The following is a 26,297-nucleotide window of genomic DNA, read 5'->3' as shown; positions in this document are numbered from 1 at the left end:
ACTGAAAAGACGGGAGAAAGAAGCAGCAGCATCTTTGTAAGAAGAGAGCTTTGTGTCTTGCCTCATAAAACCTTGGGCTTTACTTGACAGTATTTCTCGTTTGTACAGCTTTAAGCCTAACTGTCTGTCAGAAAATCATATAAATCTGATTTCCCCTGTCAGAGCTATTTAAGACAGAACAGCCAGTGCCACCAGCATCTCATTATAGACCCTGAGATGGCTAATGCTGGTTTTGCACAGCATGTGGGAAAATGGTGACAGGCAGACGGGGCAGGAACAGCCACACCCAGCACAGAGGGGAGTGGACCTCTGACTGCTTCACCTGGAACCACGAAGGGCAAGGGTGAGCATGGCTGAAAGTTTTGATTCAACCAAACAGCTGGCCGTTCATTTCCTTCCATACCCTCTCACCCAAAAGAACGAACAGGGCTCCAGATTCACCCGTTTGTCCCAGGATGGTCCGGTTAACTCTCCCATCTCATCTCCCAGGAGGTTTGAAGAACCATTGTAGTCTCTAGCAGGAAACAGCCCCATTCATTTCTCTCCTCAAGAGAGGAAAAGAAAACCAAGACAAGATCCAGAGATGGGCCAGTGGGGAATGTTCCATTTGTTTCACCAAAACAAACAACACTTGTTTTCATTCAGGTTTAAGTGATTTTTTTTTTTTCCCCATGACATCTTAGTTAGGTCCCATTGCACATATGCGTTTTGACAGCCTTTAATTAAAGAACCATATGTTACATTTCTACAAACTATTAGCTTACGTAAGCCCCACAAATTGAAACGTCTTGATATAAAGCTGATTGAGGGACCTACATAAGCAGAATTATTAGCTTTGACTGAAAGATTTTTGACTAATGGATCTGTTTGGGGTTTTTTTGTCATTTGCCTTGTCAGAGGGACCATTACATTTGAGAAGAGTCCTTTAAACAAATCAGTAAGTAATGAGAATTGCAACACTAGTAACAATACGATTAAAGTTTCTTCCTAGGAATAAAAGTAACGTTCTTTTTTATCACATGCTGTGTTTTTCTCACATAGTTTTCCATCTTTGAGTAACGACTTGGGTAGAAAATAAAACTGCTAATTTGCTACGCTTGAGTTTTCACCCTCTCAACTGCTGTGCTTTAAGCTGTGTCTGATGAAACCTGTATTTTGCATATGCCTCAGAAGTACCACAAGGTATTACTGCATGACTTCTGAGAGCTTTAAAGTGCTCAAAAATTGTTCGGGTCGACCAATGACAAGCCATACTGCATGAATTCTCCACATGTTGGCAGAGCAGCTACTAAAACCAATTAGGTCATTATTCAATTTCTCAATTTTTCTTTAAAATGAAAGAAAAATACAAATCTTGGAAGTTCCCCATATGATCCCAATAAAACCAGTCCTTTCAGCATATAGATGCAGTGAAATTATTAATGAAACAAGGCCTATCAATGAGATCTTTGCATTAAAACAAGGATCAATAATATCAAGATAGCATGTAGTTGGGAAAACATCCTGGGCATTTCATCTCAAGACTGCTCTAACTCATTCTGAACAGGTTCTTGGACTCATTTCAGGCTGTATTTAATCCTGTAATTCCTAGTGCATTCTCATATAATAGCAAAAACTTGATTGTTATCTGTGTCTTATTTCCCCATCTTAATTTAGGTCTAAAAATAACAACTTCAGAGCCGTAACAGCTCAAATATTTCCCTATTAGCAAAAAGCTAATTCCTGAGCTCATTCCAGGGGCAATTAAGACAGAAAAGCAATTAAGGTTTCAGAAATCCCTGACAGTAGGAAAGGTTCAACCGAATATCCGCAAGCAAACAAAAACAAAAATATATTTCAGGGTTTCAAGTAAGAACAGGAGGGCTTCGGAAGAAGAGCATGAGAGAAATGAGTGGGTTTTATGTCAGAAATTTCAGCCGGATTCTAGCAAGACTCTGAGCAGAGGTGGGGAGCAGAAAGCAGGAAAGTCCTTGGGCAAAAGGAGTAATTTTTTTCTGAATGTCCAGATTACATGGTAATCAAGCTTCAACCTTGTGTAAACTTCCTCACCAGTCAGCCTGAAGTAAGTTTGAAGGCTGGATTTACCTAAACCTTCTTTTTCTTGCCTTCTGCAGTAGGTCCCAGTGAGATGGAAAACTCTTCATAATGAACACTTGACTCTCCACAAATACACAGGGAGAAAATGTCTCCTGACCCAAATTAATCAGCAGTTCAGGAAAAACAAGAGTTTGGGTGGGAAGAGAAGAATACATGCAAGAGAATTGTTGTTGGCGGTTTTTTGTTTAAAATAAGAAATCCACAAAAAGTTACCCCAAATCCTCTCCTAAGTCTTCCTCTCAGGGAAACTGTGGTTTTCCACACCTACCATCCTCCATAACACATTTAGCAGCGAATTACCTCATGTGAATGAGGATATTTGAACACCTCCTGGACACACATGGGTGACCAAGAAGTAGGGCTCATGTTGTCACTTCTTGCTCAAGTCAAGTTCCATAGAAATTACCTGAATGAAGATACCAGCCTGCTTGGTAAGGATAATGAAGCTGATGAATAATGATACATCTTCTGTGATAGCAATTTCCTTCACCGAACAGATATGACAGTACAGTGAGGTTATTATGCATTATTTTTAGTACTAGAAATCAATGGCACTATTGTCCTTTTCAGTTCAATTGATTTAGATAATGCTCGGTGTGCAGGGAGAATAACGAGGAGCCCTGCCTCACATTAAATGGAAACAAAAATCATGTTCTTAGCACGGTGTGTTTTATGATAAGGCGATTGTTCTGTGAACAGCTTCTTATTTCAATGTTTTGGATGTTCAAATAAAGTGTGCGCTCAAGACAGATGGAGGTTTTTTAGGAAATATACTTCCCCAGCAGAAAAATGCCAAATTCTTTTCTGAGGAGAGCTGCTGCCAACATGATTCTCAAGGGCCTGCAGTGAGTGGATGGGCACTGAACTCATGAGGGAGTAAGACCCCACTGAAAAATAACCGTGTGATCTGGGAATCTGTCTAAGCCTGAGTTCCACGTCCCTTGTTCTAACAGGGGCTTGAGCCTGGGGCCTCCATCAGTCGAACAAGTCCCTCAGTCTGTCCTAGTACTGGTTATTCTTGGTGAAAAACTCTGTAAAGCCCTTGTTTTATTTTACTCTATAATGGAGTTTTTGATACAGCCCTTTAAACGTCAAACATTTTTGCAAAGCAGAAATACTACTTTCTCCTAATCAAGGGAAGCAGCAAGACAAATTTTCCTTACAGAGCTTGGTCAGAGGACTTCGGTTTTTATCTGCTGATGCAATCAGCTAAAAAGCTCACCAGTTCCAGATGCCACAAAAATAAATGCAAGTTATCTCCTTTTCTGAATAAAACTTTTTACTCTAACTCTGGATGACAAATTGCCTGATCACATCCTGCCTTTCCCAACTGCTAGAAGATCTACCTGCCTCTTGCTCAGGCTCTGCCCCTACCGTCCTTTCAAACTGCACCAGTGTTGCACAGAAATCTGCTGCTCTGCACAGGAAATAAACCTTAGCAGCATGAAACAAACTTCATATATTAAAAAAAACAAACAAACAACCAACATAAAAACAAAAAAAGGGGGAACCTTCTAGTGATGATTACATTGATATGGCTCCTGTTTCACTAAATATATTTGCTAAATTAATACCAAAAAAATATACCTTCTGTTTGATATTCCATTAGAGCTGCGGCCAATTTCCCAGCTTCTCCACCTGAGTATCTGAAGAGCCAGGGCAGGTGAGCTGACACCCAAGGACACGTAGAAGGGTGGTAACACATGCAGAACATCTGTTAGAAGGCAGCCAGATGTGTTCACCCTTGGTGAGACCCCACATCACTTAAACAGGATCTCCCAGCAGCATCCATGGACCTGTTTTGTCCAGGCAATCCCGTGATCCATTGGGGTAGCAGGAGATGGCTCTGGTCCATGAGCCTTGGAGACACACAGAAGGTTGGGCTGAAGGAAGAACCTGCACAACTGCTGTTCTAGGGAGATAGTGGCAACTTGCAGAATAAGCCTCTCCTATACACAAAACACGTCCGAAGCAACTCAGGCTTCTAAAAACAAAGGGGAGCACTGTAAGTTTTGAATTACATGTGTTCATCAGCCAACTGCAGCACACCCTGATGACCTCTAGCTCTCCTCAGCAGGAAGCCAGGCGCTACACTACAGCCACACAACATCTTGGCAAGGTGCTTTCAGTTTTCAGGCCAAGAAGCTTTTTGTTGCACAGATTCAGAAAATAGGTAACTGGTGCTTTTGAAAGCACAACACAAAACCCAAGTTCTTCAGTAAAAGAAAAGCTGCTTTGCAGTAGTCATTCTCTTCAACACCATCAGTTCTACTAAAGCTTTTCTCAGACACCTAACACACCACTGAAGGGCAATTTTATAGCAATTTTAAGTCACAGAGACACTGTATCTGCAACATTGCTATATTCTTCCTGGCATCATCCTAATTAAGACCACTTCTTCCCTCCCAAGAGGCAGCCTTGACTATGGGTACCACTGGATGCTTTCAAACAGAGCTAAAAAAAAAAAGCAGCAGCATTCCCGTGGTACTGAATAGCAGACATCACACTCCTTTCCTTCCAACACCTTTCTCCTTTTGCTTAGAAAGCAGCAAATAATCCTCCTTTGCTAAACTATTATGCTTTAAACAACTTTCATACTAAATATGTAGGACAGGCAAAATAAAAAAGGGGGAATGGAAAAAAGAAGAAAGATGAAACCATTTATTTATCTATTGTTTGGAAACACCAGCCTTAAACCAGAAAGTCTGTTTTTCTCCATTGGAGCCTGAAAACACACACTTCTGGTAGCTATAAAGCTTTCAAGTAATGAGGCTTCAGGCTGCACTACTAATAAAAATTCATTAAATGGTCTCTTTAATATCGCAGAAAAAATGCATAAGCATTGAAATGAAGTTTAACAAAAAAATCTAAGCCACTTAGTTACTTAAAGTCTGCTAAGGCTTTAATAGAGCTTGAGCTTATTCACTCCGAGTTGTGGAAAAGCTACAAACTATGCGGTTAAGAGCAGGAATTAAAAACTTTTTCCATTAGACAGCAGGTACCTATTCGAATTTTCCAATTCTGTGAACATATGATTTATTGTTGGAGTGATGGATTCAAAATCTGGACTGGAGAGTGACTGCTGTACAAAAAATCCACTTCAGATAAATAACTTCAAATTCTAAATATTGGAAAAGGTTCTAATAGGTACAGATTAGCTCACAAGTTGAGCACGTCAATGGCAAAATGCTATTGTGAACAGGCAAATTTCTAAGACAGAAAAAATAGACATTTCTATACAGTATCAAACATTAACCTTCTGCTTTGCTCCACATTCGCATCTACTTTTAGGTACCATACTGCAAAAGAAAGCTACTTACCAATATCAAGGAACTGAGAATAAGTTATGAAAATTATCATGTGGAAAACTTGTGTTGAAAAATACAACACATCACTGTCAGTGAGATCATCTGCACAAGTATTTTGGTACAAACCTGAAAGTTATGTTGGCACATGCATTTTCCATAACTATAAAAAGCAATCATTCAAAATTTCAATGTTTTTACATATACGCGCTCATTTAAAAAAAAAAAAAAAAAAATCACTAAATGCAAAGTCCATGCTGCAAAATCTGGCAAATAAAACCTGTTCCGTTGACTTGTTAAAATGAATTTTCTTTAAGAGGATGAGTAAGCAAAGAGGCATTTAAATTAACACATCACTGAGCTAAGACACTACAATTTTACCAAGCTAATTAAAGATGGGACAATGTGATGATCACATTAAGGTCATGATTCAGGTCAAACAAGTAAATCAAGAACTTCAAGTCTTGAAACCATCAATAGATCAGGATGTAACATCAAACACCACAATCTACAGTAAAAATAAACCTTTTTTTTCAAACCTTCCTTTGGAAGAGGACACGAAAAAAACAATTGTAGTTTGAAGCCTCAGCCCCACTTTCAAGCAGTAAGTCCACTGATGTGATGGAGCAAAAGTACAGATGGACGACAGTAGCTTTCTACGATCAGATCTGCAAGTTCTGGTCATGGTTGAATCTCCTGTTTCCAATCAGTTCACAACCAGCTATGGCTGTGTAGTTACCAGACAAATCAAATGCTATACACCCCCTGGGAGGAAGGACTAGAATCAGTGGTGTGGGCTATTCCCCTCTGAGATCTGTAATAAATTTCTTACATTATAATCTGTTGTGAAAAATATTCTGGTTGTCAAGCTCCGTACACTGGAGGCATTCAAAGTGGCTTGCAACTGAGTCCCCATTGGATGATAACACTGTCCAAATTTCTCATCGTTTCACACTTTTGCTCTATAGCTGTGTGCCTGTTACTGCTCCCTGCTACAAAAATTATTTTTAATGGAAAAGATCTGACAAACTTTATGCCCCCTTGACAAAATTTTTATTGGACTGAATACTGGAATATTACTGACATAGCTATGGACAGGCAGCTATGAGCTGAGGAATTGCTTTGGGAGGAGGGAGATTTTATTACTATCCTTATATCTCTGAAATGAAATGCCCCCAGAGCAGGGGGAGGATCTTGGATGCTGCTATCAGAGAACGAACAGTATGATCCCTTGGGGCTTACCACCACACTCCTACTATCAAGAAGAAGAAAAATCACATAATTTTTCTCCAAAAGTTTAACATGCACCCGAATCTCATACCCCTTTATCACTATAAACCAGAATATTGTATGCTTTATTCACAGACTTATTAACAAACCTGAAGTAACAAACAAAACCACATTAGTAGTGTAAGTCTGACCTTCAGAAGTTCTGACTTGCTCCTGCTGACTTCCAAGAAGCAGGACCTTTACTTTGTTTCACCACGAAAATTTTAATGCTGAAATCTAACATTCAGAAGCAGGCTGAAGATGTTAGGATTTATAGAAGTATTTAATGGCTTAAAAATGCAGACAGTAGCAGAATTTTTAAAAATGTTTAAGTACCTAATATTATGAAAATCCTCTGAAAATCTGACTAGCTGGATATCTGTATCTTGAAGAGCTTAATGCTGAATTGACCAAAGCTCACAGTCCCCCAACACTCCTTTACAAATACTGCTGAAAATCTGCCCTTAAGTCATTGGCCTTAAGCCAATGACTTTTTAAAAGACTGAGTGAGTTTGGCTCACTGAGAAGGATTTACATGCCTATAAGACATGTAGATACTCTCCTGTCTTAAATCTGGCCGTTGGTGTACACATTTCTGTCTCCCTGCTTTTTTATGGTGGTACTTTTCTGCAAGTAATACTTTATGGTATGAAAATTCCAATGCTACTTTGCTGGGGTGGGGGGGGGGGAAGATAAATATTTAGAAGAGCTTTTTGATAAAGCCAGATTGACAGTAATTGAAATTATGTACTAAATCAAAATATTGCGTAAGGCAACATACTGTATAGAGGCCTCTTACTGTTTCCTAAGTATATGTTGACCTAGTAGAAATCAACATCTATGGAAGTAAAGGTCGATTAAAATTTATAAGCAGAATGTACAACTGTGAGCTGTCTCTCAAGGGGCTTCTCAGTTGTATGAAGAAATTGGAGGAAGATTTTCTATTCTCAACATGGACTGGAACCATTAAGAAATGTCACTGGATAGACCAAAAGGATCTTTCGAGGTCCCTTCTAATCCCTAACATTCTGTGATTTTGTGGTCAGGAAGAAAAACCAAGGCTAGCAAAAAACTCAGCAGCAATATAAAAAAGCAAGGGAAGAACAGCAATTCAACGGAATTTATGTTTTCATTTATTATCGTAGTACCTTTCTCTACTCAGAGGGAGATTGAAAATAAATGACACGCTCAAATGAAATACTGAATGGATCAGATTTTTGTGTTGTGAATATAAAATAATGTCTGCTTTCAAGTACTCTGGGAGAACGAAAGCTTTAGATGATATTCCGTATTTTCATTTTCACATGAAGAGCCTGCTGCAATAGCAACAGGATGTACACATTGGAAATCAGAGACGACAGTTCTAGGATAATTTATTTTAGATCACTTGTCCCACTCTTCACCCATAAGCCTACAGCCAGTCTACTGGCAGAGAAGTTAACCCCATTAGAGAGTTCTGTACTGATAGCTTTAACCTACAAAACCCATGTCTTAATTCATAGATGGATCAAAAACTGCTTAAAAGCAGGGAAGTAACTATATAGATTCTGACCAAGCATTCCACCCAGGATCCCATCTCTGACAACAGCCTGCAATGCTGCTTAGGAATGCAGACTGTGTTTAAGTGAGTTATTTCTCCTAAAAATGGCCACACACAGTTTAAAAATCTTTTCAGCAGAAGGTTACGTAACGACCTCAGTGTTTACTGGTCACAGATTGACATAGCCCCCATAAATTTATCCTGTAATCCCCTTGCTGTCATTTCTCTCCCCAGCTAGGGAGTCCTAATCAAATTAGTCCCTTTTCAGTGAATTCAGCACAGTATAGAGTCTTTCACCACATGGTCAGCTGGGTTAATACATTAATAGCAGTTATTTGCAAGTGTTTCACAGGCTAAAGCCCACCTCACCAAAATCACAGTCTGACTGCTGAAGAATGAATGGGTTGACTGGTGTGGAGAGGTGACTTCTGCAGATCCCTGACAAAGGGCCATCTCCCTTGTGACCGAGGGAGGAATTTTGGTGACAGCAGGGCACCCTGTGAAGCGGGAAAGGTCTCCCACTCATTTCCCACAGCTTTATTAATATTTTGTGACCCACATCACAGAAACCATGGTTTCCCTCCTCCTCTACTGCTTGGCTGACCTGAGTCACTTATGACTCTGTTTCTGCTACAGAGTAACAACCCTTGCCCTTTTCACAGTTCAAGTCCTGCTGTTGACCTAACCAGGGTCAGTTACAAAAGCTGTCTCAAGCAGGCTGGATTACAGCCCTCCAAGCCCTCTGCAAAAGCCATTTGCTGGGCAACTTGATAGGTTTCCAGAGATAAATAGCAATTATTGTGATAATTTGTGTGTGCGTAGCCAAGTTGCTGGCTGTGACCATCTTCATTTGCTGCTGCTGAACAATCACTTTTAAAGCTGTGCAGAGTATTGATGCTGCTGGAAGGTCAACTACATGTCATCGTGCCACCAACTCCTGGGTCAGCATTGTGCTGCAATACCAAAGGGACCGGCACAGCACCAACAATTGACATGGGCTTTCAAATTCAGTCTCCCAGGATAAATTAGCTTTGGACTGCTATTTTATGACTGCTGCTGAGACAATTTGGAGGATCTGTCCCCTTCTGTCATGAACTGCTCCGTGTGAAAAGCACAGGAAATATTAACAATCCCTGAAACATCATCTGTTAGCAAACAAGAACTATGGACTTCTTGGTTAATGTCTCATAACCCTGTCAGCCATGCTTACAGATGAACAGGTTCAAAAGTCACTATGCTCCTTAAACACCTACTGTTTTCAGGGAAAAAAGTCTTGTTTCACTACCTGTGAAGCCCCACATTGACTTCCAGGTAACTTTAAAACCCTTCTCTGCAACCCTTTCCACCACCCCCTACCCCTCCCTCCAAAAAAAAAAAAGCTTCTTAAAGATTTCTTAATACACATGCCTATTCCTTAAATGTATAATCATTTATCACACCCAGCTGCACTGAAAGGTCTAAATAAATGCAGAGGGAACTAGGCAGAGGAGTAACATTTGTGAACCATTCTTGAGGTATACAGACTTCACTGACTTGGAAGTAAACATCTGGTTGCTCTGCCCTGATGCATAGACAGCTGTGACCATTGTCTAGATGCGGGAATACAGAATGTGGGCAAAACAGTCACAAAGAAGAAATTTACCTATCCTTGGGTCTGAAAACTGTTATTCAGAACTACTTTGTTAATAAATCCAGAACCCAGGGAGAGTTGAAGGCCTTTTTATTCTTACTTATGATGTGGGTCGTATTTCACAGAAGGAACATGCAGAAAACGGCAGGTGATGGTGCAGATTAACTCTTACCTACCCCACACCACAGCGGAAAGGTGCTTTCCGAGATTCTCATTTCAGAAGGCACCCGCAGGGACTGACTGAGCTTACTGTCTCATTGTGACCCTAAGGTGCTGTGACTGATTCAACCAAATTAAAGAGAAAATGCTATGCCCACTGTCTCCCAGCCCTTTCCTAGCAACAAACCATCGGCACTCACACCAACTTTTCTTCCTCTTCTTCCCATCCTTGCAGCCAACAACCTGTAAAGTCCTCCTAGTGTTTCACATTAATCTGTATTTAGGTATCTTTGCAAGTAACAGCTATTTGTGTACCCAACCACCACACTTTTCACTGAAGTAGGTATGCCTGAAGTTTTCGTAACATGATAACTCAAAATCCACCCTTGTATTTCTATCAGATAACACTGACCAGAAAGCAAACCTACTATCTGGATATACTTCATGTGTTTGTGCTTATAAAGGCTACACAGACCTACCTGTTAAATTATTTTTCCATTCTTTCTGTCAAGTACGCAAGATTTCCCTTTTCCTTAGTAAACAAGCTGCGTTACAATCAGCATGGAACATGCATACACTGGTTTTATAGCTTTGGTGATTTACCTTCAAATCTTTTGTTACTGCATTAAAGTATCACTGAAGATAAAATGATTAATATTTGTGTTTGGTATGGTTTCTTTGTCTATATTAAGGAACAGCTTGTTGATTACAATTTCTAACTCTGCAAGTGAAACTTCACACTCTTGCAAATACATCACCTTTTATGAAAATACATATCATTCTCATACTGTACACACATTAACCAGACAATTGAGAACAAAAATTCACTGTCCAGTGGTAACTGAGAAAACCACCCAAATTAAGACTAGATTTCTAATACACTAACACATGGTATCAGTTATATTAAAGCTCACTGAAACCATGCATATGTGCAATTATTGAAATTAAAGTTTTTTTAGAAATATTCTAAATGAAATTGTCAGTGGTATGGACTACATGCCCTAGATTACATGACAAAGCCAGAAAGCATGGAAGGGAGATGGCTTTATCTGTCAATATGTGTATGTACATTTGATTCAATCCCACCACTTTGTAAAATCTCTTGTACTGATAGCAAGGAGAAGAATCCAGGACTGTATACATCTGTTTGGCTTGTATGACTATTTGCAGAAAAGAAAAAAAAGAAAAAACAACAACAACAACCACCACCACACAGAAGAGTGGTCAAATTCATTTCGTATTTGGGTGGCTAGATAATGTACATTTAAAAGTCTTTATTCTAAATCCTTTAGTTCCATGGATGAAATATATTGTTTAGACTGTAATTAGATTGGAATTGCACACCCTTTTCCCCTGACTATTCACTCAAAGCCAGCATTTGCTGTGGTTGCATTCCCATTCTTTTTCCGCTCCGTCTGTACAGATACTCCTGGCAAGTGAATTTCCTGGCAGAGATGTTAATGGAAGCAGCAAGTTGCAATTTAACACTGGAGAACACAAACAGAAAGCAGATTTTAAAACTCACAAACACAACTATGCAGATCAGAAACTGTCTTTTAAAAATTACTTTCACTACAGTCTGGCCTTAAAGTACTGAGGAGCATCCCTTCCTTTAAGGATCTTCTGAAGTCCTTTTGAAATCTCTGTTTTAATATTTTCATAAACTGGAACCTCCATCTGGAGAGAGAAACAATACCTTGTTGTAAGTGATGTGTCTAACAGAAATGAATCAGCACAGCTTGCATTTTGATTGCCAATTACTTGCAATCAACTGCTCAGAAAAACTCACTGATCAAGAAAATACTCTGAGAAATATTCATTAAAAATACTTGTGAACAACTTCAAATGTATACAGGAAAGAGTATGTATGAACAAGTTCAATTTAATATAAGAAAGAAAACAAATGTTGCCATATAGGGCATGAGGTAAAATATCAGGTACTTTATTCATTTCTTTTCTATCAATTATTTACTTAGCTCTTATACAAACTATACAACCTAAAAATTCAGTTTGCTGTTCTGAATTGCTAATGGTACAATTAATACCACTGGTTAGTTTTGGAAAACGATATGATAAAATGTTTTATTTTAATCCATCTATATTCACCATCAAAAAACTGCATTAAGTCTACTACAACTACTACTCAGAACTGAACGTATCGTAAATACCGAAGGAAAAATTAAGCCCATAAAAAGCGCAGCAAGTAATAGGAGAAGGAAGCAAGATAAATATTCAGAGAGCGCAGAAAGAACCAAAAATGCTAAAATGACCATAAAAAAGAAATAACTCTGACCCTAAAAATCTGGCTCTCAATCGAGCTGAAAGAATACACTGACTCAGCATGTTTGTTATGTGAGGATATTTAAAGGGTTCAAAGACAGAAGCATTCGAAGTTCCAGGGAAAGCTGAGAGGCTTTGCAAACCTAATTCTCATTTGGGTCCTAAAATCTTCCCCTGCTTCTTGAGAAGCTAGGTAAAATACTTAATACAAATTAAAAGTTAAAGCGTCCCGTTGTTCCAGATACCTGTTTTCTGAAAAGCATTTTTAAAGGAATTAGAAGTTTTTAAGGGAAATTTCCTATTTTAAAATAATTGTTTCTAGTATTGAAGGATAATAAAGTGGAAAATACTGCTGATTCCAAATGTTGCCATCATTTGCTAAACGCAGCAGGTCATGGCATATTACAGTCTCTCATGCTGAAACCACAGACAAATACGAGGGACATTTTACCGCAAAAGACCTGCACCGCTGCTCCTAGTGACTTTCTGCTGTTGTCTTACAGTTTGGTGCCATTTATCCTCCCACTGTTTCCTTCCTAAGAGGAAAATTTCAGTTGTATTAAGTAGCTGACAAAGCTTTAACTTCTTTTAAGGAGGAAAATGAAATCAGGAAGAAGGAGAATTGGATAATGGCTGTATTATTCATAAGAATGCATACCTAATTTATAAAGTGCTGCTAGTATGCCATTTAAAAATGCTCTAACTCAAATTAAGCCCATTTAAGTAAAAGAATTACTCTACTGTGTCTGAATATTAATTTCATTATCTGTTTTACATATCAGAAAGTAAAAACATTCCTAACTCATACAGTCATTTTACCATAATTATCCAGAAAACTTTCCAAGGTGTAAAGGTCCTTCCAAACAGTATTATTCTTAAATCCCACAACCCGATTTCTTAAATACTGAGCAGCACCTTGGGATAAAAATATCACAAGAGATTAAATCTCCATGAAGATGTCTGTCTGGAGAGGCTGGAATTTTTAGCCATGTGTATTAGGTCCCCAAGACCCAGAACTATCTGCAAAAATCAACCCCTACATTGGAAATCCATAAAATTAGGTAATAGGTTTTAAGAACTACAGTATTTAAAACCCTTTAAAAAATGAAACGGAGAATAGTAAATAAATAAAAACTTGATTCCAGTCAGGTTAGACGATCTCAGTTCAAGACAAAAAATAGCATTCACACTGGGAACCAAGTTTGGACAAAGGGTAACCTGTGTGGTTTTGAACTCAGTTTAAGGAAAGTGGAACCTAAGCGGTCCATTAAACCAAGATTTATTTCTGCCTTTAACCAGAATACACAGAATAATATCCCATTACTCCTCATCAGAGGGTGCACCAACCTGTGCAGGATGAAGCCAAGTATCAAGGACACAGAAGAACTAAAGGAGAATTACAGAAGGAGTGATAAGTAATACCGCAAGTAGCTCTTCGTTTAGTTAATGACTTCAACTGCCCTACATCACATTCAACTCAAGTAGGAACTCAAGCAGCTGCTCTTTGTTTCACTACTAGTATTTACACACTTGAAGCATTTGCACCTCTTTTTCCAATCCATTAGCTCCTTTCTAAGTCACATGCAAGTAATTATCTTCTACTTTTTCCATTTCTTAGCCCTAATGCAGGCCATTTCTCCTTCTTAGCTAGCAATAGATTAGAAAAAAAAAAAGCTATCAAGTACAATTCCGATGACATTTTGGAAAGCTCAGAGCTTACTCTACCAAATATATCACAACAGTGAAGTGTGACATCCAGCAAGCAAGAGCAGAAAGAAGCTAAAGAGAAGATTGATGCAGGAGGATTTAGTTGTGCAAAGAGTTTGTGATCCCATCACCTGCATCTTATGTTTAACAGAGAAGATGTGTATTTGAGTCTGCTTTGCTTTTCGTGATGAATAAAGGAACAAGGATGTGCAACATTCTTTGAATTTTGGTGCCTCCAAAGATGCCCTTGGTGCTTCACACTCTGCTATGGAAAAGAGACAGACAAAGGAAGGGAGGAAGGGCAAAGACTTACCCCTGCCCTCCCCCCGCCCCCCCCGCCCCGACCATAAAGACAGACTCTGTACAAGCCCAGCTCTAAATGGGAAGAAATTAAGGAGCAAAGAGAGAAGAACTGAACACATGCCACGTTTTTCTAGATCTTCTAGTACATACCAGGGCTCAGCTGTCAGGTCAGCTTTGCATTAACATCTTCCCCTCAGAATCACTTGCCTCTGCACAAGGCCTTGATATGTGCCTGGATTTCTGCGATTAAGATTCTTTTCTCGGAGTTCAAACGTCCCCTTGTCATAAATCCTTTTGCTTAATTTTCTTTCTTGTCCCCTTCAATCACAGCAATTCTCTTATTACTTAGGTAGGCAATGATGACAAAGGAAATTTTCAAAACTGGAGGCACTGTTAACTATATCGCAGCAGCACAGACCAGAATACAAGCTGAAAAATGTGAGATTGTGGAGTTTAAGACAGTAGTCAGATGTCTATTGATATATGCACCTAGGTACCTGTCACTGAGGCACCCCGAAGTTAGTTTAAGGGACAACAGGGTCCAAAACAACTTTAATTAAACCGGTGAGAAACAGGGTTTTAGCACTCCAAAAGTGACTTGAATACAGGTTCGGATATCAGTTGAGGAAAATTATTTAGGGGCAGCAACTAATAATTCAGGAGGTCCATAGTGTGCATACACGTGGCATCACCAAAAACAATGCCGGAGCCGTCCCTGAGTTCGGGAAGGGTACACACTTGCCTGAACACGGTGTGGGATTATTTTAAAGGGATACACGTACTCGTAGTGAGTACGGAAAGTGTAGGCTCGCGATTCTGCGAGGGTAAATTTATAATACACTTGCAATCCTGCGAGGAGAAATACACATGTAAATGTGCACGGAATATTACACGTGCTTATGTGGAACCATGGAAGGAAAATACACTCGCGATTCTGCGATGGTTAGTTTATACACGTGCTCGTATTGAGCACAGAAAGTACACATGCAAATGTGCACAGAAAGTAGATACACTCGCAATCCTGCGAGGGTTAATTTTACACGTGCTTGTATTAAGCACGGAAAGTACGCGTGCAAATGTGCACGGAAAGTTACACGTGCTCATGTGGACACACGGGAGGAAAATAAACCCGCGATTGTGCGAGGATTAATTTTACACATGCTCATATTGAGCACAGAAAGTACGTGTGCAAATGCGCATGTAAAGTAAATACACTCACAATCCTGCGAGGAGAAATTTTACTCACACCCGTGGTGGCATTGCAGGAGCAGTCTCCATGCCGGGCGGCTGGGCGTCTCGGCGGCAGCATCTGGCTCGTGCTCCAAGAGATCCACGACAAAAAAGGCGGAGTCTCAACGAGAGTCACATTTTTTATTGGCTGATCAGATCTGACTGTAGGCATTCCAGAAGCTTCTCTGCACCCCCACACTGGCTGTGAGGTGCCCCTGAAACTTCCAAACATCCCCCACACTGGCCGCGGGCGCCCAGCGGCTCCCTGGCTCCTCGGCACTCCCTTCTCCTTTCTCTTAAGGGCCCCGGCCAGGGGGCTCTTAAGGCCAAACAAAAGAAGCTGTTAGCCTCAAGTAGCAGAGAGAGAGGGAGATGTGTCTACTCCTTCCATGAGGAAGGGGAAGAGAGGGGGGTTTGCATTCTGCCACAGTACCAAAAGCCACAGTGGGTACCTTGAATAATGAATTAGAAAGATTCTGCCCATGTTGCAAAACTTCTGAGCATTTCTGTTCATTCCCCAGATATTGCAGGCCAAGACACGTGAAAGGTAGGGATGGCTAAAACATGCAGGGAGGGCGGGGGGGAAACCTTAACAAGAAATATTAAACACTCATTATAACTCACGAATTAGAAGCACAGGATGAACAGTTAAGGTCACTCAAGCTGTTAAGAAACGTGATTGTTTCACATTTGTGCCAAGAAAAGTTTAAACTAAGCAACACTGCTTTGTACATTATTAAAGAGAGGTTGAGAATCAGATACCCACATTCATCTTGTGATGAATGGATTATAAATAGACTTTTAAGACAGCAATAAAATCATTCATTACACTTTTTAAATGAAAAGTTAGAGTGAAAAAAAGCAGCCAATGTAATAATTGCTATGAATAGCCGCAGCTGGCAAGCAGCTGGATTTTAAATGGGCTTTCTTTCCCAAATGCCAAAAGCACTAACTCATTGCTGTGACTCCACCGGCGTGAATTACAACTTTTGCAAACACTGTCTATCAGCATGATATACACAGACCCTATGTGTTCTGTGCAGAGCACGCTGTATTAATCTGTGGGATGACAAAAGTATGACGTGCATCAGCAGAGCTATCCTTACAAGCACAGCATTGACAAAACTTTGTAGCCAAAATAAGTCCATTTCTGAAATGGCCCAGTGGGAAACAGAAGTTTCTGAAAGAGGGGGTGACCTCTAGTAAAATTAAAACCCTGCATCTGCACTCTGGGAAAAATACCTTATTTGTGAAGACTGATTCTCCAGAAACATATTCAGTAGTCGTGCATACAAGGCCAGATTTCCAGACAACCCAAGAGAATGCAATCAACAAAAAACAGCAAAGCTACTGTGATTTATGCTGAGGTTTTCTCCCCTTGCGTTAAACATCTTCCTATACTTACCACTATAAGTATTTATCTGTGCCTGTAAAAGTGAGTGGTACTCAAAATGTATCACTTTATTGTCTTAATTGCAGAAAAGAAGCTGTGAGTGTTGCTGGCAACACTCAAAGTTGTAAGAGCAGTTATGGTGTCTCCAAGAGCTGAGTTCTGCAACAGAATAGATTGTTTTTAGCACCTCCTGACCTAGGGGGTCTTCGGGGTCATCAGCCATTACAAACATCACAATAATGTTGCTGTAGTGGGCTAAGGGTACAAGAATATGGTAAATTTTACAGTTACCGATCAAAATATCTATGTCTATGGTTTCCAATAAAGCTCCCCTGTTCTTTTCAGCTACAAAGGACAAGAGATTCAGCTGGCCCTGCATCATATCAGTGAAAAGACCAGAGGAAAACTTGCAGCTCCTTGCAGTCCTGGTTTCTGTGAATCTTTGAGATCCCAACATGGAATACAGCTTTATCATTCAAGATGAAAAAGGATTAATAAAGAATATGATTACAGCAACCAGAGCAGAGCCTGGGCATCTGTGTTCCACAGCAAACACCAGCAAGAGACTGCCTTAAAAAGCTCTATTTAAAAAACAGAGCATGCAGACACATTCATAGTGTGGCAGCACAGCATTTTCAGGAAGGCTGCCAAATACAAAGCTATCTTGGAGGAAAAACATCCCCCGAGCAAAAAGGAATAAAGTGGGCACTCAGACTTATAATTGGCATCTTCTGAAATTATAGTCTGGGTTCACACTTTGGCCAAAACACTGGAAAAATCCTTCTGATAGCTACGAGCTGTCCTAAAAACATTCCTTTTGGTTTTGTCAGTGAAACCTGCTAACTAGAATAGGGTAATGGTCCATCTTGCTAAAATGTCATTCATTTATCACAATTAAACTCAACTGGTAAACTTTGCCCCAAACCTACTGATCAAAATTACTGTGAGTTCAATAAAGAAAACTATCCCTAGAGGTATTAACCACACAGGGAAGCAGACAGTGTACTCTGCGTGCTGGGAACGAAAGGAGGCTTTCATTTCCAACGCATCTTTCTAGAAGCTTCTGGAAGCATCATTTCCCTTCAAGATTAACTCTGACGTGGCTCATGCTCTTCCCTGGCCACGTTCCCCAGAAAACACTCTTCTGGGATCTTCGATTCCATCTTCCTGAGTCACAAGTGCTTATATTAGCCCCATAAATTTCTCTAGTTGTTTCAAAAGTCATGTAAAGATTCAAGAATTCATGTGGAGGTAAGAGTTCCATGGGAACCCAGGCAAGATAATCCATATGATAGACAAGAATCATGGCAGGGGAAGGAGTGTTCTTTTTATGTAACTGTATTTGTAGCCCCCCAGTTCCAAAGAAAATCTTGGAAGTGTTACCATAGAGGCTATTCCACTAACTTTAAAAGAACTCATACATCCTTTATAGCAAAATATTACCCTTCGCTGATTTTTTTAATTATTTGGACTCTCGGACCTCAATCATTCCTGTTTTTCAGTTCCTGCAGTTTCTAGCATGGTCCACGGAATATATACCAAGCAAAGACAGCCTTTATTCCTAATATTGCTTCTTAATTCTACTCATCCAGGTTTATACCCTATGGTATATTTTAGTAAGAACAGAGAAACCAATTCAAAGCTGAAATTACATCAAAAGCCATATACAGCCACAGGATAGACAGAAATAAGAGACCCCAATGAATTTTATTTCTCCTGTCAAAATTTTTTCAAATTTAACTTGCTTTAGAGATTTAAACATTAATCACGATCTGCAATTCTGTAAGACAGAGTTAGGGCAAAAGATCTAATGTGTGTTTCAGGATAAGATTTTTTTCCTGTTAATCACTGAATACCTTATAATCTCCATATATCTTACAGCAGAGAGATCAACAAGGAACACAGGAAAAGGTATTTTCTCAGTTGTGAGAAGAAATGCTACATCCAGAGCATTGGCTGTGCAGTTATGTCAGTTAAGGAGATAGATGGTGCAGTGAAGCTTTCGATAGGCTGGCAGTTTTAATTTCTTGCTTTGCTGCAGATTCCTACCCCAAAAGAACTCTGTGCAGGGCCTGAGCTCTTCAAAACTCTGCTTGGACCACTGGGTCATTGGGGCCAAGTAACTATGAGGGGACTCTGGCTGGCTGGAGACTCAGCATGGTCCTCCTACAAACCCTCATCCTTTTTAAGAGGATGAAAGTATCCTAAATAAAGCCCCTGTACGCAAAATTCTGTTCAAGGAAAGGATGATCCATAAGTGAGCAATATTAGATACGTTACTTAATACAGTACATAACTGTTTGGGACAACAACCCTTGAGCACGAAATTAAGGGTATTTTAGCATTACATATATTGTAGAGCCTTTCTTCACCTAGAGCCTTGAAATAACAGATTATTCTATACTAGGAGGAGGGGACAAACAGTACAAATGCTGCCAAGCATCCAACACCTCAAACAGCAGGTTTAGGAACTGAGACTCCCTGGGCTTCCTACATGGTCAGTAGAGAAAGATTTCTGCAAAAAGTAATACAGTGCATGTTTCCCAAGTCTCCCTTTACAGTCAATGGAAAAAGATTAGCCTAATTTGTGTGCAAGAAAACTAAATTAGGTGCACTAGATTGGGATGCAAGAATCTCCTTCTGCAGCACAACACACAAGTAAGCATTTTGGCACACACTTCTGGGAAGACAATAAATAATGTTCAAATATTTCCAGAAATATGGAACAAGGTCCAAGTGAGAGGTATCAAAAATAAAGAGGAACTGTGACTTTCAAGATTTGGTTTATTTGCTTGCCTTTCCCTGGGTAATACTCCCCAGTCTACCTTTTTAGATAGCTAAACCGAGTGCAATTATCTGCCTGTCCTTTAAGCTTTATGAGGATTACCTCTAATACCTCATACTAAGATAAAGATAGAGATGACCATGGAGAAAACATTTGTCTTTTCTGTTGCAAGCTTGTTCACTCTCAATATAAAATCATTAAAGCATGCACAGTTGAGCCCTGCTTTCAACAGCCAACCTGTAAGACAACTGCCCAGTAGTTTTTAGTGTACTCGGCCTTCCTTAATACTGTAGATTTGGAAAGGCAAACCATGTTATCACTGTGCTCACCTACATCCCCTATCTGTGAGAATCAAGATTCAATTACCTGCAATGCACAGTTGCTCCACTTGGCTGTATCAGTTACATTTCATCACGTCAGAATTTCAACTATTTTTAGGCAGAGATTTCACCCCAAAATGAGGACACGGATGTACCCAAATGGGACAATCAGCTCCTCATTTTAAAGGGAATTAATAGACCAAATGAGAACGGAATCTATTTCCAAACTCAAAAGACAGCCCGTAATTTGTTGGGGCATTGCTCCTACAGGCTCATGAACAAATTAAAAATAAGTTTGTTTTCAAGGAGACAGGTTAAATTTGAATGCAGAGTCCCCACAGGACTCCTGAAAGGAGACAGGCAATAAATACCATTTAGCATGTCCCACCAGAGCGGGGTCACTATGTGAGATGCAGGGTAGACCAGACAACGGTTAGACTCAATTATCTTATGGTTGGACTCCATCTTAATGGTCTCTTCCAACCGAAATGATTCTATCATCTAGCTCTGGACCACATCAGTCAGCTGTGGCACACAATCTGAACAAAGCATGCAACAAAATCACCCAAGTAAAGTTAGAGAGGAGAAATAAAACTTAGGATGCAAAAATCCCAAATGCCAATTAAAGTCTTTACTCAGTTCTAACTTAAAGCCTGTTGATCAATCTGGGGATTGAGATTACAAAGAAATGGTAGGTAGAACTTTTGTTTAATAAACAAACAAACAAAGGGGAAGCCTGGCCTGGAGAAGAAGCACCGCACCAAGGAGACCTCAGCTATGATCAGAACTTCACTAATGGCAGGAACATGACCTCTCTCCCATCCAATTCTCTGCCTGTTTTTTTGTTGTCTTCAGTTCATTTGATCTCCGAGGCTGCTCTTTTTCTAGATAAATACAGCAATTGGCACTAGGGAGCCCTGTTTCATTGCAGACTGCAGACCCTACCATAATAATAAACTGATTATGTTCATATTAATGAGAAACTGGCTGTTTTATCTGCCTGTAATCAGTGCACTAAGGGCCATGGCCCATTTCTGCTGTGATCTACTTTGAATTAACAAAGCAGATATACTCAGCTTCCAATGCAAGAACTCCAAAGGTGACAAAGTAAAAGTATTATTTTGTTAATGTAATCAAGAAACTGCATGGGAAACAAGGGAAACATCAATTATGCAAATTAGTAACTATTTATGCTACATTGCTAAATGAGATGCTGCATATAGCAGAGATTTCTGGAATTAGGTAGACTGAATACATGTGAGAGAGCAAAGCCCCAGCAGCTTCTGCCAACAGCAATGGCACTTTAGAAACCAAAACAAAAGTTCAGAATCAAAGCGGAGGAAAATCATTCCTGCAGTTAGTTTAACACCTTCCTTTAAAAAAAAAACAAAAAACAAACAAACCCTCCCCCATACCACAACACACAAAAAACACCACCAACTTCACAAATAGCACAAAGAGAAGATGTAATGCTCATATATTTTCTTATTCTTTTAGAGTGGTTCATGGCTTTAGGCATAGCAAGAAGGTACCTGCACTTTTTCAAATCAAAGATCTAAAGACACCATGTTGGAGGATACAATTTATACGCAAGTGGCTTAAGAGGAGTCCACCACATGGGCAGGTTCTGTTATTCTGTCCTTTCTCTCGACATCTGCAAACTTTCCAAATGCATTCAGAAAACAGAAGTAACTACATTGCACACAAAAATCCATTACAGTCTTCTCCTGCCTTTGAGAGCGTGATGAGCTTTGCAGAATTCAATTAAAGTTTATAGATCACTTTACCAGGAGGGCAATTTTGATGTAATCATAGACAAAAATCAGATAGGAAGGTTGTCATAATGGCATCAAAGTCTGCAGAGACAACACAGCTAGAGCAGAGCTCTTTACTGTGTGTTCCAGGTCTAAAATACATTTCAAGCTACCCCTGAAGGCCTCTGCTTTAACCTACAAGCCAGATAAAGCCAACCTCAAAGGCAGGAAGAAGCATTCTACCCAGATCCCACTGTTTTAGATGCCTTGTCATAAACAAAAAGCAAGCAGAGACAGAATTCCACTGCAGTTTCTCCCATGGGGTTCTTTGAATGAGCATCAGGATTCTGAGGTTAAGGATTTTAATTAAAAGAGTACAAATTAAAACCTAACAATTCACTACCACTTGTGTTAAATCTCATTAAAAATATGAGGTTGCCCTTTGTCCCCACTACCTTCCTTCTGAGTCACTGCCAGAAGAAATAGCCCTCAACATTTTTTTCCTCTACATGAAGGTGTAAAAACATCTACAGAGCTCTGTCCAGGGACTCCTGCAGATCCAAGGATAGCAGCCACATGCAAATAATATATACAATTAAACACTCCACAGTGTTCCAAGAGAGGCTAAAACACCATGGTGGTTTCCTGACTGCTTTCAAAAGCAAAGGCTCAGAGTTCTTTCAATAAAAGAGACTCTACTTCATATCACATAATACATGGTTGTTTCCCTCTGTGCATCACTTAACATAATTGCATCTGCTCATCTTTGCCCAGCCACTGAGTCTCAGAAGGTCCTTCCCTAATTCCCAGCCAGCCTTCATCTTTACTCTTGTGAATACTGTTTACTGATGGCACTAATTCACATCCTTAATACTAATTTGCCTTTTTCCAGCTCATTTATGAATATATTGGAGAATGACTAGCTTAATGAGTGTCAGCGTGAATCCCAACACAATCCCTCTGGAACTCAAAACATCTTCCGTTTTCATTGCCTTTCACCATAAAGTCAAAAAGAAATAAAAAATAAGTTTCAAAAGATATGTTTGAGATGGATATGTGAAACTGCAACTTCATAACTGAAATCTGGAAAAAAAAAAAAAAAAAAGCTGATTCATAAATTCTGCTGCACTTGCTTACTCTAAGGAAATTGAGTTCAATTGTCCTCTTACCGACACTACTCCGAAGTGTCAAGTAGCTCTATTAAAGCCAATGGAGCTATACTGAAATATATCCTCTGGGAACAAATTAGATCTGCAGTTTTCATAGCATGCAAATTTCCAATCTATTTTTACATGATTAATGGTATTTTCAGCATCTGCATCTTCTAAAACTACTATCTTCGCACTGGCTATAACTACTCTTTCACAAACAGCTTTTAGGCAGGTTTTTCACTGACAGCTCATGAGTGTGAGAGGCTATGTATCACAGGCTCCATGGAATGTAAATTCCTGAATGTTTAAACTCTGAAAATCATATACTGGAAAAAACAAACAAACAAACAAACCATGCCTTAAATTAATGAAAAAGCAGCAGCAGTTCTCTTAAGATTCTTTTCCAGCCCATCAGTGTCAGTTTTTTAATATTTTAAAAAGAAAACCAGAATATCTCAAGTTAAACCTCAAAACTGTATTTAACAGAAAATGCTCTGGATATTTGTAGCCGGCTATTCCTATTTAATTTAGCAGCCTATATTAATTTGCTTTCTCTTACATCATTTTTTTTTTTGTTGTTGTTGGGAAGGAAAAGAGAAAGTTAATCTTGGCATTAATGCTAGCAGATACTGGCAAGGGGAACAGTCATCATAACTGCATCTCTGAAGATGGAAATAATATTCAACACAGCCACGCAAATCCAAACAGCAAATTAAAGTTTACTGGCCACCTACTGCACAGCCAGGACCTACACTTAGTTGTCATTACGTGCTTATGTTGTACAATTTGCAATCTTGGTAAAGCACCGCGGAAAGGAATTTGGGGTTTGTTTGTTTTAATTAGAAAAACACTCTTTAAACAGGCTGCATAATCTTGACTATAGATGGCACCTTGAAAAAGATCCAAGAGTAAATGACAAAGAACCATTAAATATTTTTGTTTTTCTTTTTCTTCTAAAAGAAATACATTCACAGTAATTCCTCCCCCATCATTTATATTCTTTATCCCATCAGACAGCTAATATCCACACTAATCCTTTAGGCAAAACAAACCAAAAAAAAAAAGGCAGAAGAGTCTGTGTCTAACAGTATCTTCACACATCTTTCCCTTTATTTCTTCCCCTCTCCAAAGACAGCAGAAGAAAAATAACTATGCCTGAGATTAATTCTTATCACCAGCCCCGCAGGGCTCTCATGTTATGGGCTTCTGAAGCTGTTTCTTCTGGCTCTTCCACCTGCAGACACTGAAGGTGTCAACAAGGAAAAAAATAACCTAAAGCCTTATTCACCCAACAGCAATTAAATATGAAATGGCAGCACCTGCCTTTACATGTAGCACCTGGCAGCAGGGGCTGCAACTAAAGCAGGATAGACCTTTGCTTTCCAGATCCTAATTGCTCTCTGCAAGCCCTTCAAAGCCTGAGCAGTAACTTGTATAATAACTTAGCCCTTTCTTTCTAGCAGTATTTCTCTGCCTCTGGGCTTCCCACAACAAACACAGGTGAAAAAGATGTTCTCTCTTACAGGTAGGCAAAAACAGCAAAATATCTGCAACCATTCAAGACCAAGAGAGATGTCTTCATTCTTCACATATTAGACTAAAAAGATAATTTAAAAAAAAGGCAGAAAGCATCTGAGAGAGTTAACAATTCGAGGTAAGAGCTAAAAAAAAGTAAAAATCACATGCATACATAGTCAATTCACTATAATAAGCTATTACAGCCAAGCATTTCCTGATCAGATAATTAGCCACTAATGCTACTAAGTTACACAGCCAGCTAGCATAATTAAAAGATACCACTGAAACAGAACCATTATCACAGGATAAGGGTCTTTTATCTGATTTTTACTTTTCTTTAGAAAGCCTGAGCCAAAACTGTATGTCTGAGGGAAACATGCAGGTTCCATTTAAACACTAGGTGCATTTCCACAGAAGATCAGAGGTTATTCTCAAAGCGCAAGATGAAAACAATCCATCCAAGCAATACAGGAACAGTTTAAAACATTATTATAATTGTGCTACTCTACCATTTTGTCGGGGCTGCTGGCTGAATTTAACATCTAACTCTGGTCTCCCAAGAGCTGGTGCCTACACTTGGGCTTACAGTGCTGGGCTGGGGCTCAGGATGACTTAAAATTATATTTCCCTTTTCTGAACAGGGAAGGTGTAGGTATTTTCAGGCTTCACTACAAATGTCCCTCTCAGAGGTTGTTTCCTGGTGCATCAGGACAACCCACTTATGTCTGACTGAAGAAATGAGAAGAAAAATCCCTCAAAAACCAAACATGACAGCCTGTATGTTTTACAGAAAGATTTTTTTGAAAGCCAAATCCTGCAAGGGCCTCAGGCAAACTGAATGCAAGTCTATAATTACAAGTCACGTAGGAGTCCCAGTATCTTTCCCTCAGTAGAATTATATTGAGGTTTATTTACATTGCCCTAGAATTGAATCACATACAGTTGTCACCTGTGATTGTGCAATTGAAAGCTGTGGTACTCTGTGCAAAAGGAAAGAAAAGGGACTTCAATAAATATGTAGTGCTCAAAAGGAACCACAAAAGCTATGAAGCCTCACTGGAGAGAGGGGAACCTGGGAAAAATCATCACCCTTTAGTACTTTCAAGTGACTCAGCAGTGACATCTAGGTTTAGAAAACCAAAGGAGGTAGAGCTGAGCTGGACTATTTTGTCACCTGTGTAGCCAAAGCATTTGCATGGGAACCACAGCAAGAGATGGGGTCAAAGTTGAAGCAACTTAAAAACTGCAAACATTTAAACTTAGACCAAAATAAAACAAATAAATTAAGCCACACAAGATGGTACTCAATAACCTTCACATTAGCTTTTGATGTAGGGTCTTTAAAGATGAAGGATTCAAAGAGCAAGATAGGTCACACAAACCCTGACACATAAAAAGAGCTTCTTCAGAAGGCTGTCTGGATGGAGGAGCTCTCAGAAGTCACTAAACTTGGCTGTCTTACCTTCCTGATAAAAGTCTAGTTAAACCTGGAAACCACAAGGGCACCAGGGCAATCTGATTTTTCACTGTGTGAGGAAAAAATATAAGCAGTACCTACCTTTCTTGCATAACACAGAGGCCTTAGGAATGGTGGGAAGGAGCATGAGGATGTAAGACAAGTGCCCAATCCCTTGTCCAGATCATGTTTCCTCTGACTAATCCAAAAGTGACTGCAAACAGCATCACTTACTAGCAACACAGGACAGCATATGCACTCCCGTCAGCTTCATTGTCACTTATTACACATTCTGGTGTTGAATGCAGGGAAAGCAGTGACTCACCTTGCAAAAGCTGACATTTTTCTTGCTAGAAATGACTAGTTTAGGGAGCTGGAGCTGAACACAAGCCTCAGAGGC

This window comes from Streptopelia decaocto, assembly GCF_964273445.1.
Source record: "Streptopelia decaocto genome assembly, chromosome: 4".
Classification (NCBI taxonomy): domain Eukaryota; kingdom Metazoa; phylum Chordata; class Aves; order Columbiformes; family Columbidae; genus Streptopelia; species Streptopelia decaocto.
Note: the sequence above shows the minus strand (reverse complement) of the source record.